Source organism: Numida meleagris, chromosome 1 (genome assembly GCF_002078875.1).
Source record: "Numida meleagris isolate 19003 breed g44 Domestic line chromosome 1, NumMel1.0, whole genome shotgun sequence".
NCBI classification, from domain to species: domain Eukaryota; kingdom Metazoa; phylum Chordata; class Aves; order Galliformes; family Numididae; genus Numida; species Numida meleagris.
The window spans coordinates 85,432,330-85,453,570 of record NC_034409.1 but is presented as its reverse complement, the minus strand read 5'-3'; the positions used below and the strand labels follow the sequence as shown (position 1 = coordinate 85,453,570).

General features: G+C 43.1%; 1 protein-coding gene across 2 annotated transcripts in view; it reads left to right on the top strand.

Moving 5' to 3' along the window:
- Positions 6,297–21,241, top strand: part of MYH15 (myosin heavy chain 15) — a 58,276-nt gene continuing 43,331 nt past the window's right edge. Inside the window, exons 1-3 of one of the 2 annotated variants that reach the window (XM_021400703.1) lie at positions 6,297–7,686; positions 12,927–13,032; positions 17,309–17,451. The gene's annotated coding sequence lies outside the window, so the exon portion shown is untranslated. Of the gene's footprint in view, positions 7,687–10,233; positions 13,033–17,308; positions 17,452–21,241 lie in introns of those variants that run through there. The other variant, XM_021400712.1, reaches the window with a different exon arrangement.

The window sequence follows — 21,241 nt, the reverse complement described above, 5'->3', positions numbered from 1 at the left end:
CTTATGTATTCTGTTAAGTGAGGTAAATTATAGGGGTGACTGGCAAATTAGTATATAAAACATGTGGTTTGGCTCCCTTTTTGCATAATACATAGTTACTGTGTAGAATGGTCAGAAAATAAGTATTAAAATTGCTGAGTTGAGAGTTTCTGTTAGTTTTGCAAACCCAGTTGGGAAACGAAGCCTCATTAACTATAAATTTGTCCTTCAGTGTACTGGATTAAGAACTCTGAGTGTCAAAGGAAGTTTGCAGACGTTAATTCATTACTATTTCAGTCTCTTGGTCACGGAGAAAGGGCAAGTAAATGGTTTTTGCTCACTTTCTGCCAGAAGCTACTCATTTAAAAAAAAAAAAATCAAGTAGGAAATGTCAAGCATGTTACTAATTAAACTGATAAATGATGGTTTAACTTGGATTTCAAATGGTGGATTGGGAGGGCCAAAATGGCAGGCAGAGCCACAGAGTAAGGTTATACTGTAATAAGGCATGGCCCCAGGCAATGTTAGACAAACCCCTGAAGTTCACATTATAGAATCCACAGTACAGGTGTGGTATACAAATATTGATGTTTTTTTTTCCCTCGGAAAAATATGATGTGTCAATATGCTGTTCTAAGACAAGTGCCACTGAACTCTGTTGGGACACACCATGAATAAATGTGTAGACATGTGTGGCTGCTCCGACACTATTTCTGTGGTCCTTCCTGGCAGTGTTTTCTCAGTCAGTGTTGAGTAGTGGCTAACAGAACTAGCAAATGACTTGGCTTCTGTTTAAAATTTTTTTCAAAATCTATAGCGCTTCTCACTGTGGTGTGTTGATACAGCAGAAGGAAGGGATGCCAGCCAGAGTGGCCTTGATAAACTTGAAAGCTGGCCCTTGTGAACTTAATGAGGTTCAACAAAGCAAAATGCAAGGTGTTGCACTTGGGTCAAAGTAATCCCAGATATGTATACAAACTTTGAGAAGAACTCCCTGAGAATAACCCTGCTGAGAAGGACTTGGGGGTCCTGGTAGATGAAAAACTTAAGCCAGCAGTGAGAGCCAGCAGTGTGAGCCTGCAACCTGGAAGGCCAGTGGTGTTGCAGGTTCCACCAGAAGAAGGGTGGCCAGCAGGGTGAGGGAGTTGATTGTCCCCTTCTATTCTGTCCTTGTGAGCCCCCAGCTGGTGTACTGCATCCATGTCTGGGATCCTCAACACAGGAAAGATGCAGAGCTTTTGGAGAGGGTCCAGAGGAGGGCCACGAAGATAATCAAAGGGCTGGAGCACCTGTCTTATGAAGAGAGGCTGAAGTAATTTGTTCAGCCTGGGAAAGAGAAAGCTGTGGGGAGACCTCATTGAGGCCTTCCAATATTTAAAGGGAGTTTTATAAACAGGAGGGAAATCTTTTTACAAGGTTAGATCGTGATAGGACAAGAGGGAATGGTTTTAAACTCAAGAAAGGTAGGTTTAGATTAAATGTCAGGAGGAAGTTCTTTATTGAGAGAGTGGTGAGGTGCTGGAACAGGTTGCCAGAGAGGTTGTGGATGCCCTGTCCCTGGAGGTGTTTAAGGCCACACTGGATGGGGCTCTGGGCAGCCTGATCTAGTACTTGATCTAGCTGCTGGCAACCCTTCCTGGGGCAGGGGGGTTGGAACTTGATGATCCTTGAGGTCCCTTCCAACCCAAGCCATTCTATGATACATAAATAAAAGAAAAAGAAATCAGTCACTTTTTACACTTTCTCTACATGAATTCTAAAGTTTTGCTTTTAGGCATGTTGGTATTATCAACATAGAAAATAGTTAAGTAATAAAGATCCCTGGGCAGTTCTTGTTGCACATAGGATGCTGTTGGACTATATTTTTTCCCCACAGGCTCTCTCAGTGCAGAGAGCATCTGGCACAACAAACAGCTCCTCAATAGAGTCGATTTTTAATTATATGTGTGTTGTGTCAGGTTGTCAATTGCCTGTTTTACAAGTGCAGACACTCTTGAGCTGACTTAATTCAAAGCAATATCAAGTCTCATTATTGGGCACTCTAGTACTTTTTATCTGAAAGTGGGTGCCTTTTATCCTATGTAACCTGGCAAAGGTTTTCACTCTGCATGTGGCTCTGTATAGCTTTGTACATGAATCCTGCTGGTGGGAAAAAAAAAACAGTTCTTTTTTCTACAGCGTTTGCTTGCTGTGCTCTTCACTTTGTTTTTGGTGTGCTTCTTTGTGATGGTGAGACAGTCAATAGCTTAGAGCTGATGCCCTTCAACACTTAATCTGTTGTCTTCATCTTACTGTTCCTCATGAATCTTTCTTGGCTGGAATGTTTTGAACTTCATCCTGTGACTCACATCCTGCACAAATAATGCAGCTTCTGAGCCTTACAAATCAAAAGCCAGGCATTGCCTTAAGAAGTGATTCTACGTGCAAGTGGTGATAAGTAAACCACTTTAAAGTGAGCAATATAGTGAACAGCTATTAAGCTCTTTGATGGCTGTTCAGAAAGTATTTAGTGCTGTTTGTAAATCATAGGACTTATTTAGAAGTAGCGTAAGCAAAACGCAAAATTCTGAATAAAGAACTCTGAAAATCCACTTATTGCACCGATTCATCCATGCCCAAAGCGTTAACTGCTGGCCAGGAGCGATGTATTGTTTGTGCTTACAATTTTCTCAATTCTGAAGTGAGTGTCTAGTTCTCCAGGAATTCTTTAACAATGCACTTTTCTAGAACAAGTGCAAGTGAAAATGAAACAAATTCCATCAAAACTATGACACTCAGCTCTATGGGTCTGGTTTGGCTTAAGTGTTCTTGTGAAGATGTAAGGAGGTGTTTTCTGCTTTTTCTTAAAGTAGTTATTGTTAGTGGCCAAATATATATTTTTAGACAAATACCTGTTTCACAAAAAAATGCTTTGGAGCTTGCAAAGTTGGCCTGCACGTAAACAAACTCCTCCGCGCACTCCCATCTGGTTACCTTTGAAATCTTTGGTTTTGTCTGCTCTCTGAAGCAGGCTTCCTTTCTGACTTTCTCACCAGTTTCCCTTCTGCAAGGCGATGAAGCTGGGAACAGTCTGCTGTCTTCAGACCCCCAGTGCCGCGCTTGTGTGTCTCTATCCCAGATATAAAATGGATCCTTTCCTAGGAGCGCTCAAGAATGAGGCACAACGTATTCGGCTGAATTATGTTGCACTAAAAACTGTATAGTTATTCACGCAAATATCCTGGTAATCCTGGACCAGGCCTGACAGCTGGAGCAAGGGGCTTTTCCAGTTTCTGCATGGCAAATCTGAATTGTTGGGCGACTTCAGAAAAAAGGCAGCCTCTTAATCAACAAGGGTAGCCATCCCTGAACAGAAATAACAGGGTGTTGTGATCCTCGTTTTTACATCCACCTTATTCCTAAATCTGCTGTGCCTGAGGTTCTCGTCCTTGCAATCTCTTAAACTTGTCTTCCTGAGGAACAACCTTACGTCCCTTTTGACCTGTTGCTTTTTGACAGCAGTTTGCGCTGACAAGCTGATGTTCACTTGCTAGAATGTTTTGCTATCTTGTAAAGGGGAATGAAGAAGAGGTAGTGTTTTCCTTCTTTTCCAGTTTTTTTGGCTTTATGGCATTTGTCCGCAAATGAAAGCGGAGAATTCCAGGAGCTCTTGGCAAGAAGTCTCAGAAACAAACTCTTCAGTGTCTGATAAATGTGAAGATGGATTACACGTTCCTTGTGGTGAGCTGGGAAGCCCAGGGAGATGAGAAGTGAAGCTGTGTTCTTTGTGGGATGTTCCTGGCATGTTCTGGGATAAGAAAAGTGGAGCATAAGGAAAGGGAGAATATTGTCCTAAAGAAGTTGATAGGAGTAGAAAAATCCCAGACTTCCTTGGCAAAGCCACTGTAGCATAATAATTGGTTGCAGTTTTCTTTTAATGTGGCTGGCTTGTGGTGCGGAGCCTTTGTTCTAACTCCAGCCTGCGGGCTGTCACCTAATACGTACTGATTACATTCTGTAGGATCCTGTCCCTTTGGGCCAAAGCACTTCTCTGAGAAGGTTATCTGTGCGTGGAAAGCAGACACCTCGCAATGCTGAGATCTCCCGCATAGCAGGAAGGGCTAGCCCTTGGTTCCCCCGTATGTAACTGAGCCTTTGTGAGAGAGTAAATACTGCATTAGTGAGTTTTCTTCCAAGTAACTGAGCTTGCAATGTGTTTTAGGGTTTTGCACTGCATTAAGTTATTAAAAATTCATTTTGTGAGTAAGCAGCTGTCGTTCTGGCTCAGTTTTACTTCAGAATAATCCATTTGGATGTATTATTTGTTTATATAGATACTCAAGTGTTGCATTTCGGCAGTGTTTACATTACAGCCAAAAAGTCCTACGGCCTTTAAAGGAAGTAAAAGGCTCTTGCAATTTAAAAATCCAGAGGCTCACAGTAAGCCCCTGGGGAAAAAAAAAAATCTAGTGCTGCTCAGTTACAATATTTTGTTTAATCTTGATGGGGGCTGGGGCCATTGTCAGGAGCCCTTTCTGCTGCCTGTGTGTCATATCAAGTGCCTTAATTGTTTCTCTTTTTATCTCTTCAGGATAAAGCTGAGCAAAACATTTTTGCATTATCACGTATCTAGCAATTGAATTTGAATCTAGGTTTTAAAAGAAGCCCTTGATTTTCTTTCTTTTATTCAAGGTGAGGCAAATTAACATAGGTTCTTTGCTGTTGCCTGGCGTGCCTTCTGCAAAGGCCAAGCAAATTCCCTTATGCCTTTTACTGGCAAGAACAAAAGTAACTCTTACTGGGGAGGTGTTAGTACTCTGGGAAGCAGCACATATGCACATGGGGCTTTTGTCACTCCTTGACCTGTTCAGTGTCCATGGCTGAAGTGCCATGTATTTTTAGGCTTGGTGCGCTTAAGGAGCACAATCTTTGGGCTGACAGATACAAGGTGGCTGTATTTCCCCAGAGAGGTTACAGGCCTTGGGGAATGCCAAGATAAAAGTTGCTCCTGCCCCTCTCCCTGTGAGCAGGACATGGCTGCAGCGCTACATGGCTTGGACACCTGCTGCTGTGCCCAAGCACTTGTGTGCATTTGAAGAACCTGATCTGTAGCTGTCTATCAAATGAAGATAAAATATCTAATGCATAGCCTCCTATTTGTCACTTAACTTCATTATAGTACTTATCATAATGTACCTACCCACAATTCCCTTGTGTTACTAGCAGAGAACCAAGAAACAAGTAGAGGTAAACTGCTAATTCCTTGTGTGAAATGTCAAAACTCTCTATTTTATACATGGATGAACAAATATGTCTTATACAAGTATCTATATCTCCAAAAGGTGGTTCTCGGTGGCAGTGGCTGCAGCCGTGGCGTGCAGTACATTCATGCACTTCTACTCAGAATTTCTGTACAAACCAGCAGGCTTCTGCAAGACAAGGGCACTTCACAGAACTGTAGGGGTTGGAGGGGACCTCTGGAGATCACTGAGTCCAAGCCCCTGCTAAAGCAGTGCCCTACAGCCAGTTGCAGAGGGAAGTATCAAGGCAGGTCTTGGATATGTCCAGAGAAAGAGACTCCACAACCTCTCCAGGCAGCCTGTGCCAGGGCTCTGTTGTCCTCAAAGTAAAGTTCTTCCTCATGTTTGTATGGAACTTCCTGTGTTTCCAGTTTGTGCCCATTGCCCCGTGTCCTGTTGCTGCACCACTGAGAAGAGTCTTGCCTCATCCACTTGACCCCTGAACTTCAGATATTTATAAACAGCAATGAGGTTCTCTTTCAGCCTTCTTTTCCACATGCTGAACAGCCCCAGGTCTCTCAGCCTTTCCTCATACAGGAGATGCTCCAGGTCCTTAATTATCCTTGTGGCCCTCTGCTGGACTCTTTCAAGGAGATCCCTTGTATTTCTTGAACTGGGGAGCCCAGAACTGGACACAGCATTCCTGATGTGGCCTCACCAGGGCAGAGCATAGGGGGAGGATCACCTCCCTCGACCTGCTGGCCATGCTCTTTTTAATGCACCCCAGGATCCCATTGGCCTTCTTGGCCAAAGGAGCACACTGCTGGCTCATGGCCAGCCTGTTGCCTACTAGGACACCCAGGTTCCTCTCCAGCAGGTCAGCCCCCAGTCTGTACTGATGTGTGCAGGTATTCTTCCCTAGATGCAGGACCCTACACTCAACCTAGTTTCACTGAAAGTACAGCCAGCTGTGCTGGCTGCTAGTCTAAAGGTTCGTGTGAATGCCTCGCTTGCTGTCACGCAGCTGCTCTGTGGCAAAGTGTCCCGGCATGCTCACGCAGCCAGCAGTTACTTGGATCTTAAAATCATCCTTCTTTTCTCACTTCTGACTCATGCAGAAGTGTTGCTGATACAGAGTGAAGGGGGCACGCCGACAGCAGTGTCTGCCCTGCCACCTGCCTGCCTGCCTTCCTTCCCACGCAGGCCTCCCTCATATGCAGGCCTCCCTCATGCACAGAGTGAGGCAGAGCCCCGGGGGAAATTAGCATCTAATCACATTGCTGAGCAGGGAGTTTGCGCAGGCAGGTGCTGGAGAGAGGTCATGCAGCCTCCCATTTTAGTTCTATTTCTGAAGCTGGGAGTACTCAAATAGCATTATTCCTTCCCCCTTTCCCTCCTGCTCCTAAGCCTTGTTTGTTAGAAATCTAACGACTCAGCCTGCTACCATTACCTTTATTCATGAGTTGGTGTGAAGAAAGGACAGGAGCTAGTCCTAAGCTGCAGGCATAATTCTACTAGTTTACCAAGTCCACACACAAGGAGGATTACAAAAGATTGCTAAATCATAGAATCATAGAATGGCTTGGGATGGAGGGGACCTTAAAGATCACTCATAATGAGATGGCTTGTATAACAGAATCTGGAATATCACCTCCCCAAAATTCTTCCATTTCTCAGACCTTAAGGTAGAATGTGATCCGAGGAGAGATGGAAGGAATGGTGTTGATCTTTGGTAAGTATTTTCCATTCATCGTAGTGTTGAAGTGCGATAAAAATTCTAAAGCAGGTAGAGATGAGTGCCAGACTTTGGCTGTTGTTCAGTGATAATATTTTCCTGGATTTCTCCCAGACTCAGTCACAGGCAAATCTAACATGGAGACACTGGATGAGAACTCCAGATGGATGAAATATTAAGCAGTGATTATTCGTACTGCTGATAGCAACTGGTAGGTTTTTGTTAGATGGGCACAATGGTGCCTCACACCTTTGGGATGAGCAAAGGAACTCAAGGAGTTGTTATTACATGCCTGCTGGACTGGGGTAACCTCTTCTGCACTTGTCCATAGCCCAAGGTAAAGTTGAGCTCAGCAATTAAGGTCAAATCTCTTTCAGTGCCAGATAAAATCAGTTGCTTTACACTGTTCATTCACATGATCAGATGCCATTTCACTCAGCAAGGTACTATGTAACAGCAGAAAATTGCAAAAGCTTTGAGATTTCTCTTAGACTATCCGTACTGTTCCTTCATGCAAAGGTCTCTGCAATCTCTTTACTGCTTTCTGGAGGTGGAGATAGGACTTGCCCTCTTCCACGCACAACGCTGCTACCATCTGAATCACTAATTACATATAAACTCAGCTGTGTGCAATGAGGATCTCCAGCTGAAGCAGTGCTTGCAGTACGCCCTTGCTGAGGTAACCTTGCTCAGCTCTGCTCTTTGCAGTGCATGTGAACTTCTCTCTTTGAAATGTTTTTATCTCCATAATGGGTAAGAAAGGATGTATTTATTTTTACCTGTTTTGAAAGGGATAAAAACTGAGTAGGTCTGGGGCTTGAGCTCATAACTCGGGTGCCAACACTTACACATGCTGATGTGTGCAAGTGAGACTGGATTTTATTATCTTGCGTTAAAGGCTCTGACACTCTTCTATCTTCAAAACACTACATGCTAAGTGTCCTCAGATGTGAGATGTTTTAGGCTGACAAAATGCTAATGTAAGACTAGTTGTAAAACTACGTCACTGTGAAACTCCATGAATTCATTCAAAATCTTTTCCAACACCTTTTACTACCCCAACTGGGACTTTTGTTTGGAGATATTACTGCATGTTACTGTTGCATTTTCAGTAACCCTGTTTAGCAGAGAGAATATTGGCTGTTCTATACAGACTCAAGTGGATCGATAAGTGGGTAACAGATGCATGTGACATGCTGGAAAACCTCTTACAGACCAATAGGCAAGGTCACTCCATGTCATTGCTGCAGTGTGACACAGAACTGCGGAGCCAGCTTGTGTTCTTCCAGTCAGGAGAAATGTAAGCTCCTCCTCACAGATCCACGCATACACATCCTTCAAAAGAGCGGGAGAACTTGGAGGGAGGATCTGGGTATACTATTGCTATGTGCATTACTCACTGTGTGTGGAGAAATCAAGCCAACGATAGCTGTGTGAGCTAGCTTTATTTGTATAGGAAGGAAGCTCATTGCTGGCTGCTGTGTGAAGCTGCTCAGCTAAAACCCAACTTTGTTCATGCTGGTCAAGGACTTCACCACTTTCATGCATTTTAAAACAATGTATGATGAAAGCTGCAAAGCTTTGGGTCCTTTGTTCTCCTGAAGCCTGTTTTTGTTCACAAAAGGTGAGCTCAGCTTCCTTGCCTCTGTGCCACTACTGATATTCTCACTGAGGAGGAAGTGTCATGTGACCTTGAACTGGTTGGCCAAATGGGCTCTGGTAGACAGAATATGACAAGACCAACTTCTGCCTATGCTGGTTTACAGCTACTAACCTGTAGGGCTGTTGCTGTGACTTTCCCTAGGATAAATGTCATTGGAATGGACAGGTGTGGGTAAAAGTAACTGTGGCTGGTGAGAGATCCACAGCACAGCCACAAGTCTTATTTTTCTTGGCTATGAGTTTAAAATGAAAGATTTTATTTTCCCTTGTTGAAGTTACCCACTGAAACTAGCATTTCTGTGGGTATCTACCAAACTCATTTTCCCTTATTATGCTGCAGGGTGACTGCCAGCGGCTGTCAAAGCTGGTCAGCGGTTTCCCCAATCATACTGTAAGAAGATAACTGCTGAATAGGTGAAGGAACTTACCCCAGGCTGCTCCACTGAAGGCTGTCTCCAGCGCGGAGATTTTTATATAAGTGTGAGCAATGGAGCTGGGTATCCTCAGGAGGCTGTTTGTACCTTGGAGCAGAAGAGGTTTTTGCACTTAAAGTAGAGACTGAATCTTTAAGCGTATTGGAAAGTAGAGCATATTTTCTGCAGGCTTAAAGATTTGCCTTTCGAAAGCGGGATAGGTTGTTGGAATCTGCAAATCTTTTAATTAGCCCGAGTTCAAATTTATCAGTAACTGTCATTTCAAAAATTAAGCATTTGTGGTTTTACTGAGTTCTGAATGATCCCAGTGGAATAAAACTTGAAACTTTCCATATAATTACAAATAACTGAAATCTTATGACTGCATGGATATTAAGAAATTAGCTAATAATTAAGCTAAGATATCAGCAATGGCTACATTTGAGGTTACATATAGGGTACAACCAGGCTAAAAATTCTTAGATCAGTAGCCCAGTGTGGTATCAGAAATAATGCAAAACCTGAACAGTCTGCAAGCTGATTTGCAGGCAAGCAAGTCACTAGCTGAAATGCCACTCATGGGGGAGACAAAACATGCATACATTTTCACTGCTGGATTAACTGTGCTACTTTGCTTTTGTCCTTAAAAGTTGAATACCTTAGTGGTTGAGTGACTCGCATACTACTGCAGGAAATGTCCCCTGTACCATTGAAACTTGGCCGCTGATGGAAATGAGGCAGGACCACAGAGAGCAGCAGAAGTTCATTACTAGCAGGACTCAAAGTAGGATCTTAATTCCATATCTCTGTATATGTTCTCCTGCTGCAAATTAAAAACCAAGTCTGCAAGTAGATCTGGCTGCTTTGCAAGGCTCCAGTCATGCAAAGTAGGTGAAAGCCTGTTTAGAGGACTGGCAATTGCTGCTTGCTTTATACTTCTTCAGTAGCTCTACCCTTAAAATAGTCCTGTGCTGTTTGGCACTCTGCTCCTCCAGATTGCCAGAAATCTGGTGCACAGCAGCAGCCTGTGTTGCTTGTTGAGTCTCACCATAGCCCTTTTGGAATTTTCAGGTTTCAGATTAGGAAAAATATATTCTCATAAAGAGTGGTGAAGCATTGGCACAGGCTGCCCAGGGAGGTGACGGAGTCACCATCCCTGGAGATGTTCAAGAATTGTGTGGTTGTAGCACTGAGGGACATGGTTAGTGGGCATGATGGGGATGGGTTGATGGTTGGGCTAGATGATCTTGGAGGTCTTTTCCAGCCCTAATGATTCTATGAATACGAACTTCCTGGAGGAAGAAAAAAAGTAGAAACGAAAGCCTGTTAAAATGAATGTAATGCTAGCAATTATTCATTTAATGACTTCAGGAAAGGTGGACTCAGCTTTAATAAAGCTAGTAACAGAAACAGATGCCTTAGTCATGGCCCTTCCTTGCTGTATGGCAACACTGGGGCTGTTTGAGCACCCTCGCTGTATGTTATCCACTTTAATTTAGTCGAGTTTCTTTTAATCTAATCTCATAGATTCCTGGATTGGTGATGCTTGACTTGAAGACTTTGGTTTGAAGATAGCAGCAGCAACCTTGTCTTAACCCTCTCGAAGTTCCTAGTTTTAATTCTATCATTAAGAAGTGTTTCTCTTGAAGTTGAATACATAAATACCAGGCTGAGTTTACTTAGGCAGCCTGATAAGAGATGCTGTCAATGCAAGAGGATGGCACATCCTCTGTGTACTTGCATTTTTAACACTAATGAACAGTTCCCATCATCAGTTCATGCAGAATTTTCAAGTTTATTGGGGTTTAGTTGTTTTATTATTTTATTTATTTATTTATTTAAGGTCCCTAATTCTTCATGGCTGGGAAGATACAATCCCAGGAAGCACTGGCTTCCTTTTTTTGGTATTTCAGACTGATAAACAAATAAATGACAAGTGCTGGATCTTGAGAATGTTAAACAAATGTCAGTGCTGAACACGTTCTGCCAGGTTGTAAAACATCAGAGGTAATGTGTTCTGCCTGTTGTTTCAAGGAGGGTTTTATTTTGGGGGAGGAAGTGGGAGTCTCTGAAGACACTAATGAATAAAGGAGGAGTAAGGATGAAATGATGTTCACTAATTATCATTCATTGCCTTTATAGGGTTGCAGAGCCATGAGTGCTGACCTCTTGCACTGCTGTCCTTCTGCCATGCTTTTCCACCAGCTCCAAGAAGAGAATGGTGTGGAGAAAGATTGCAAACTGGTTCCTTGATTGCCTTCAGGCAGGGAGAGTGAGGAGGTGATGCTAAGGAAAATCATGTGGTTCTCATATGTTAAGGCACAGCTGAATGATTGCTGTTTTTGTGGCTACGAGCAGCTCTCACAGATGGCTGATAGTCCTCCTGTGTGCCCGGTCCACAGGCACTCTCTTCTCGTCCTTTAGTTGCTGAGCTGGAAAGCGTGAGGCAGACAAAACCCTATTCAGTGAGAGAGCACTGAGCAAAAATATCTCGCCTTTGCTAATGCCTTTTTCACCTCTGGTTGAGATAACAGTGGTGGGAGACATTTAATGGAGACAGCTGGATTAAGGCAGCCATTGTGTGCTGCTGAGGCTTGGTTATTGTGAAGAGACCTGGACAGCATTTTTTTTTCCTCCACGTTATGACTTTATCAGTGATTTAGTGTCTGAGGTCTGGAGCTCAGCTCAGCAGAGCCCTGTGTGACATGCCGTGTGTTGTTACCGCTAACAAACAGGCTGCGAGATGGGGAATGGGAAGAGAGTGGAGGGTTTTGTACCATTTGCCCTTTTGCAACCTCCCTTTTATACCTGGTACAAAAGTGCTCTTTCAAACTTTTTTTATAGCCTGTAATGCTCACTAAAACACATATTGAAGCTGCAGTCTGAAGGACTGCTTCCTTTCCGGTTAATGTTTTCTTTCCTTTTTGAACTCTACCTGTGCCCTGTGTTCAAATCAGTAAGACCTGTTTGCATGCTGTGGGTATGGGACAGAACTGGTGCCAGTTTGGACTCAGTGTTTCATTAGCTAAGTGGAAAGGATCCACATGTTTGCCTTCCGATTTCTTCTCTTGTTGAAATAAATTCAACTTGCATTCTAATTTGAATGTGGTTTTTTTTTTTTTCATCATGCCAAGCCCATATCCCCTGTGTGGCAATAGAAAACTGGACATAGTTCAAGTATATTCATTGTAGTATTGTGATTCCTGCAAGTAGCTACAATACAAGTCTGTATATCCAGTGTAGAGTGAGTCAAATTTTAATGTGCTGTAACTTGAAATATAATGAGTTTGCTATTATATTGGACTGTATTTGCCTATTCTATTTTGAACAACAGTGCCACTCAGTGTTATTCCTCCTTATTCTTTCAAAATCTAAAATCTGCCTCTCACAAATCTTGATTTTCTCTCATTCAGAATAAACCAGTCTGGCAAGAGTGACTTGCCATTGGCTTTTACACTGCTAAAGATGCTTCTCTTTAGACCAAGAGATAACTCATCTGGCCAGAAGTGTCTTCCCATGGAGACTGTGGCTCTCTGAGCATGCTGTCACACTCTTGCAGCCCTTTTGCTGTTGGTTTGTTCTGGTCTGATGACATGACCATGAACTGCTGGATCCCTCTTCTATGGAAGCAATTCGTTTTGTAACTCCACAATGAGACGGCAGCAGGAACTACACACCTTGTTGCTTATCAGGCCCTTACCTTTGCCTCAATTGACTTTTTTTTCCTAGAAAGGTATCAGTAATTTCCATATCACTGTGGCATTTTTCTAAGGATCAACTCATTGTAGATCTTGAAGGATGAAGGTATGTCTGTAATGGATGAGTGTAGGCATTTAGGTCATGCTGAAAATGCAATGGAAATCATTTGCACTTAAGTCCTGCAATTCCTTCTCTGATGTTCTTCTGGTGAATGTTTAGGTGACTATGGGAGTGGAGATTTTTCTGCTCTGGAAAATCCCTGTTCATCAACTGCAGCATGACAAGAATGACCAGAGTTTCCAGCGGAACCAATGTATCTTCACAAGTAAGAGGCAGAACAATCCACCTTATCAAGTTTCCTTTTCTTTTTATTTTTCATAACATACTTTCATACCCCAAAATAGCTGATATTTTTGTTAAAATTCTGTGTCAGATTTTGCAGCTCAGCCTTCTGCTGTAAGTTTGGATTCTCTGAAAAATGTCAGGGATGATTTTAAAAATGATGCACATCTCTCTGCTACACCAATAAAAACAGTCAGCTGTTGCTGTGCAGGAGCTGTTATTGGGATAATGACAGAGGCACAGGACCCACAGGACAGCACTGGGAGAGGTGAGACCAACAGCCTCGTGTACACGCGGGGCCATGCAGTTGCAGCCCTGTGAATCGAGGCTGTTTCCGAGTGCTCTTTTGGCAAATAGGTTAGAATAGAGTGAGTTGCTGGTGGGATGTTTCTGTGGAACATGCTGGATCAAAGCCTGAGGTTTCCTGTTGAGGGAGTTTTGATGAAAATTTAACAAGTTACTCAGCTGGGCTGGTAGTCCTGTCAAATGAGTTGTTTGGCGTTTCCATGCCACTGAGCTACAGAACTTAATGCGAAGCTTCAGGGGCCCCCACTGATGCAGGGCATAGGTTCTATTCCTGCTCAGTGTTTTCACAGCAGTCAGTCTTTACCTCATTCTGCCAGATGCGGTATTTCTTTTTGTCTTTTGCTTTTCTCTTCTGGAGCATTGCAAGACCAAAGTGCCTAAAGCTGTGTATGTGGCAGGTACTTAAATGATGTGCTTGATACATATTGCACATAGCCAGATTTTTTTCATCTCCTTCATTTTTTTCCTATGAAGACATAATGCATATTTAAATTACAAAAAAAAAAAAAAAGCATTTTAAATCAATTCTGTTCCAACAGGATTGGCTGCTGCTGGAGAGCCAGCATGACTTCAAGGAGGGCAGAGCACGTAACCTCACTGCTACCTCAGCTGATGTTTGTTATAGCTTCATAGCAGGTAGATTTAGCATCATAACAGGGTAGATTTAGACTAGATATTAGGAAGAAATTCTTTTCTGTGAGGGTGGTGAGGCACTGGAACAGGTTGCCCAGTGAGATTGTGAATGTCCCCTCCCTGGAAGCATTGAAGGCCAGGCTGGACGGGGCTTTGAGCAACCTGGTCTAGAGCGAGATGTCCCTGCCTACAGCAGGGGGTTGGAACTAGATGATCTTAAAGGTCCCTTCCAACCCAAACCATACTATGATTCTATGATCAGTTCTCTGGGTCAGCTCTGGACTCTGCGGGAAAAGGTCCCTTTTATCAAGCATTCAGCTGTAAGTGTGGAGCACCACGGTTGACAGGGGAGAGGTGGGAAGATAAACTTGTTTTCACATAAGTCTGTACACGTGTGTGTTTAAATATACACAGACACATATATGCATATTTATGCACACACATCAGCCAGCGGTTGCCAGTGCAGAGAATGATGGTATGTCCATTTTTGGAGGTGGTGAGGTTTCGTGTCAGTCAACTTTTAAGTCATTAGACCAAGTCAGAAGCAAGGGCTTTTTCAAGTTTATGACAGGAAGCAATGTTTCTGGAAATAGATTTTTTTTTTTAAACCCATGTTTGTTTTTCCAGTCTTTGGCTGCTTCCTAGCTGAGGTGATTTGCTCAGCAAGAAAAAGCATCTTGTCTTTGCTTATGGGATGTAAATACTGAGGAATCACACAGCTGGCTTCCCGCAGTGGCTCCTTGCTATTTAGTGTCACGTCAATCACACAGGGTCTGTTTTCCCAGCTCTTGTAATGTTAAGTATCTCCGCAAAGCAATTATTTCCCCGATTAAACTGTAGGTGCATTTTTCCTATAGTTTGCTTTTGGCATGAGATAAATACAGCAGCAAGATAGCAAACAATCCTTGACAAGGAGTCAAGCTAAGAGGCAGAGTTACAGAAGCAAAACACTGAAAAACTGCTTGCATTTAGAGAGGCAGAAATGTTTTCCTTTCTTTTCCCCTCACCTCCTTTGAAAAATAAACAGCAGCAAAAATGGGCAACCAGCAAGAGCTGTGCCTATCTCTACCTTACTTTACCCAGGGGCTATATCCTTGAGGCTGCAGCGCAGAGAAGACAAAGGGAGGCTGTCTTGCAGGAGGTTGGCACTGAGCACTGGAATACATTGTGTCTGAAGGCCTCCAAGTATCTGAGGGCAGTGCTGCATACGGACACGGAAATGGAATTTGCAGAAGAGGGAGAGTGTATGGCAGTCCCGGGCTGGCTGCCCAGTGCAGCACCCTCCTTCCAGTCTGGGCTGCCTAACACAACCCTTGAAAGAAATTGATGTGTTTTTTGTTTTTGTTTTTTCTTTTCTGCCTTGATCAAGGCTACAGCGCTTCAGACTAGAAGCTCCAGAAGTGCGTAATAAAACTGGTGAATGGTCTAGAGGAATTCTAATGACGTGCTGTGCAAATAAATGCTTAGTTAATGAATACTGAAAAGATTAACCTGAACTACTTCCATATATTACTGAGGCGTTTAACTCCCTGCCTTCCCCCCGGGGTCAGGGATAATGCAGAGCAGCGTAAGGGGGCGGTGGGGAGGGGAACTTGCTGAAGGCAGTGGGGCTGTGTGGAGGCCAGTAAAAGGATGCGCAGCAGTTGTGCAGCTGTGCCATTGTGCAGGCTCTGACCTCACTGCAGGGTGAGGTTGTTGGTGATTGGAAACTTTTTGCAGAGAGGAGGGGGAATGCCAACTTCTGGAAGGCGCATGATAACCTTTCCCTTCCGCAGCATGTCTCCACAGCCAAAGAGCTGAGGCTGATTACATTCTGAGGCTCACTTCCTCTTGTTTTTCACCTTTTTCATTTTTCTTGGGGCCATGAGTCAGCCCAGTGCTGGTTTATCAGCACCAAATAATCCTCTCTCTGAGTGCTGCCAGCCTTGCTCTCAGGAGATGTGCTCCCCATTAGAGCCCTGACCTATTCAAACATCCCAAAGATAGCGTGATGGCCACGTGTCAGCGGGGATAGGCACCCGTGACAATTCTCAGATGCTGCTCACCCAGCAGGGAAGCACAGCCAAGCTCTGCAGCACGGCTGCTTGCAGTTTCCTGCGCTCATTCTCTGCTAGTGGCTTCCAGCAGTTCAAAGCACAAGGAGACACCCGGGCTCGGGGATCTGCATACTGATAGCCATAGATCATGGGTTTCAGTGGTTCAAAAGGCATGTAAGCATTTTTGTGGCTGGTTTAGAAATAATTTCTCCTGGCCCAGTGGCATGGAAGCAGATGCTTTCCATAAAAACTTATGTTCCCTTTATACAACCAATGGCAAACTTGCGCACCACACAGTAGCTATAGGCAAAGAATTAAACAGAGAAAACTACTTAAAATGATCATCCTGAAAGGAGCATGAGCAGGAGCCACTGCTCCCTCCCCAGGATGCAGGTATCTGTGCCCACTGCCTGAGTGTGTGCTACAGTAGAAGGGGCACAAAGGCACGCACAAACCTTGAAATCTGCCCTTCCAAGAACCCAGATCTGGCTGTCATAAATATTAAAGAGTACCTACGTAGTTCATTTTGATTCGTTCCTGTGTATCCTTGAAATAGCAGCAAGGGATCAATGTCCACAACAAACCTGAGGTAATTAATAGGCTCTCGGTCTCTTTAGATATGGTTACTCAGATGCATCTCACAGAGGGACAGTATTCCTGCTTGCTTATGGAGCAGCCCAGAGCACGGTGACTCAGGAGATGCTTTCTTCTAACAGCTGTATCTTGCACTACTCTTCTTCTATCTCCCTGATCTGCCTCTTCAGAAGTAACAGGTTATTGCATTGCATGCTTAGTTGACACTAGTCTAAAGGCCAGTTTCATCATAACGCAGTAAACATGTTGATTTTTTTTCTAATAAAATAGAAAGTGTTTCATAACTGGGCTTTTACAGATCCCAGGTGTCACCTTTTCTATGTAAGGCCACACTATTGACACTATCTGTGTCTGGAGCTGATAAATGTTATTGCATTCTTTTCCAATATGTAATGTTATTAAAAATAGGTTTGTCACGAGCACTTCTTATCAAAGGCCCTTGTTTCCTCAGAAACAGTGACCAGCATTAACCTTTCTAAAAGTGGCTCCTGCGAGAGACAAGTGTCTTTGGTTGTCACCGTTACAAATGTAATCTAGGGGAAATATGCTGTGAATTCTGCTTCTTATTAACACAAAGCTAATAAACTCCAGGAAGACAGGAATAATGTGTGCAGGGCTAATTCACACCAGATCAGCAACGAAAATAAATTGATCGCATTTGACCCACTGCTGTCTTGTGTCCCTTTTAAGTGACAAATGCATTGGAAGTGCCATGGCATCAGCTACAGAAACAGCTGTTTACAGCCCCAGAAAAGAAAAGGGAGGCGTGGGAGAGCGATTGCAGTGTTCATGCAGGACTGACAGAAGCTGAATGTTTGCAGAACAGAAAACATGTAAGTGATAACAGAGTATTTGTAAAAGATGCCTTCTACGCAAAGTGGGTGGTAATGGGAATACTGTGTTTAGAAGTAAAGCTGCTGCTAGTGCGAGGAAGGAGCAGGAGGAAGAGAGCACCAGTGTGCTATGTGCTCATGGCATCAAATAATCATATTCTTAGTCTTGACAGCAGATCAACGGTATCCTTGAATCTAGGTGATGCAATGCAGTTTACCTTGCTTTGAATTACGTGATCGGGAGTACCTCCTTGATCTTTACAGAGTCACTTACTTTGCACTTCAGTTGGGAGCATGAGCTCTATTTTCTTTGTTGCCAGGTATGAAAACAAAAAGGTGGTGAGTTAAATCCAAATACAAATAATCAAAATTAAATTAATCAATTTTTATTAATATTATATTTAATTAATTTATTAATTAAATCAAAATACATCCATGCTCCAGAGCACTGAGTACTCATAAAAAAGCAGGATGGGAAGTGATGCTGATTTAAGGGTAGCAATGAGAAGAGCTTGACCACCAGTCAAGTGCCGGAATGTGACACACAGCTCGTTTTCAGCTCAAGCTTGGGCTGCTTCTACAGATTAATCCAGGACCGAAAGCCTCATACTGAGCCTTAGCAGAAGGCACTCTCCTTAGCTTGTGTCTGTCTGAAGGTGGCATTTCTAGTGAAGCAGTAGCTACTCTCTGTGTCTTGGTTGCATTCCCTGAACGCTAAAAATACCAGGTCATTGAAGCACTCAAATCCTCAGAATCCTGTCTTTAAGTCCATCACTTCCACAAATCCCTCCATTTCTTCCATAATTACTTTGTGCAACCCATCATCGCCCAGTCCTCAAGGCAGCAGCTTTAAAAATAGAGGATTCAGTATGCAAATATTTTTCTTCTTCCCTGGTGACAAACAAAACCATTTGTTCCTGTGGGTATCTAAGAATTCAATGAAGCTGTAGGTAAGCTCCCTCCCTGCTCCCCCTCACTTCCTTGGAGTTGAGTTTTATGAAGCCCTAATATGTTATCTTCCCTTGTGGCAAATAAGCATTGCCCACAGTATTTATTTTTCCCTTGAGCTTTTATATTCAGTTTATGCCGGAAACAGAAGAAACCTGTATATCTACCCGTGCTGGTAAAAGCAAATCAGTGTGAATGTGTCAGTTGTTTTGCTTTATATGTACTAAAGTGAAACAAGACCTGTGTTACTTATGGCATTTGTTTAACAGGAAAAATGAGTTGATAATAAGAAGACCTAAACTCAGTCTCATAAATAAGTTTTCTGAAGCAAAGCACTCACTAAAATTGATGCTTACTTTATTCATTACCTGCGGTTCACTTTCCAGGCAGAATCAATATATTCTTAAAAATCTTCTCCATCTCGCCTTTCTTATAAGCAGTAGAATACTTGTTTATCTCAAACCTGAGCTGACAGACTTAGTTTTTATTCTCTGAGGCCCAGCAAGGGGATTTAAGATGTTTGGCTGAGATTTGAGAACGCGCATCCTAGCTTTGTTATTTGAAGGCTGTTTGGCTCACATTACCACATTCCCTTTAAAATCACTCGCTTCTTGCACAAGAAGTTCTGCTTCTTACTTCCTAGGCGAGTTGCATCTGTGCAGTCTTTGATTCCTCCCTCCCCAAGCCAACACTAATCAAGCCCTCAGGCATGTGGGGAAGCAAGCCTTGCCCCTGTGCAAGCACGGTGGAAAAGCAGGAAAGTTTTCTGACATGAAGTCATGGATCAGGAATGGAGCGACAAGGGGCAGCAGGCGCAGAACACTCCCCCTCCAGCATTCCTTCTGTCCCTTGGCCACACGCGCTCCCTGCCCAAGCATTGTCTCCTCATCCGGCAGACAAATATAGGCATAAAGGAAAGGTCCAATGCCTTTATAAAGCCATTGCTGGTGACCTTGAGGTGGTGTATATAAAGTCTGGACCAGGCAGAGTGGTGACACTTTGTGTGTGCTTTGCAGGGTGAGTACCAACCTCTCTCACTTCTGAATGTGTGTGCCCAGCTGTGCTCTAACACTTTGCCATAGTTTTGGTGCAATATACTTTTCACAGGGCTTAAGTTTTATTAGAAGTTGTATCACTAAACCTATAGCACTGTGTTGGTTGTCATGTGATGCTGCTTGAATAGTAGGATGGAAAATAGGTGCTCCTTTTCTAACACCAGTGCACTCATTTAGTCAGCTAGAATAACCACTTTGGACAGTGTCAAGTCGCTTGTAATTGTGTATGAGTGGACTGGTTGACCAGTAGTTGCAAGTCATGTTTGCGTCTTCTCTAACATCTGCAAGATCTGCAGCCTGTTGGTCCCAGGAGTTCTTTACTCCCACCCTTGGAGATTTACTGATTTTCCTTTCAAAGGCGGGTAATGATGTTTTCCATTGCTATAGCAGATGAGCTACCAGCACTGTGGTAGCTCTTCCAAAAGCCACAGTAGAGAAAGACAAGGTCTCTGCTTTCCAAGCTTGAATGCATCACCAAATTGTTGGTACTCCAGGGCACGCCACTTAACTTCATGATACAATACTAGCCTTCTGCTGAGAGTAGGTGTTCCCAAGGATCTTCCAAAATTCATGTACAAGGGCTACCTCTTTTTGTTATTAGGCAAAACAAACTGAAAGGAAAGTGAATGTCTTTAGCTCTGCCTTGTTCTCGTATAGCAGTTTTTACAAATAATTCTATGACTGTAAGCCAAACACTTCAAATTTCTCATATCTTCCAATGGATTGGCTTGTCGAGTGCTTCCTGGGCTCCGGTCTCTGTCTTAACTCCCAGCACATGAGACTGCTGCATACAAAGGGATACTCTCCCATCTGCAGCAGTGCTTTGTTACACCCTGCTTTATAAAGTGCTTGCCATAGTGGTTAGCTCCAAATACATATTAAGACAAAATTGTATCAGAAAGTGATAGCTGAAAAATTGTCCCAAAGTGGCCTGCAAATTGAGCTAGGCCACATGGAAAAGGTCTGGATTATTATATTTGGACTTGTAAGAATCCTAGAGATAATGTCCAGAGTGGCACTTCTTATCTTTGCATGTTTGATGTGAAAAGTTCTAACACTCCTCTGTTAAGATGTGTGAACTGATGTCATTTCTGTGCCGAGACAGAGCTGGGCTAAACACACTCCCCATGGAGGAGAGACTTTGCCATGCCAGTTTTGAGCTGTTTCCAGCTGGGAATTTTGCTCATTTCAGATGATGTTAAAATAATTGCCAATAGTTGTGCTTACGTAGACTCTTAACCCCAAGAAACCCAAGCTTGCACTGTGGCAGCCCTGGATGTTAAACATCAGACAGATCTGCTGTCTTAGGACTTTGCACTCCTCAAGAGAAATGTGCAGGGGAAAAAAACTGCCTTGGTTGATGAAGAGCTTTTAGATCTACAGCAATTTCTTAGGAAGTAATTGAATTAAATTTTAAAAGACTACAGTGTTTGTCTTGATAGGGTTCTTGAAACTTTTTCAGCTGTTCTGGATATTGCATAATAAATAGAGTAAGGGAAAAGATAATATCTGAGGGTCATTTGTGTAGCTTCAGATAGTAATTAAATAGTATATTGATTTAAAAGAGAAAATACCTAAAATTCTTAAACTAGGGAAGGGAACCAGAAGGGGATGGACACCTTTTAGCAATGGAACTTCCTGGATGTTCTATGGACAGCACCCTGAGTATTTTATATATGTGTATGTGTGCATTTTTTTATGTACCTGAGTGTATACATCTATATCAACTCATTTATGCAGTTATTATAGAACGGACATGGGAATCAAATGAACTCCTAGTCAAAAGC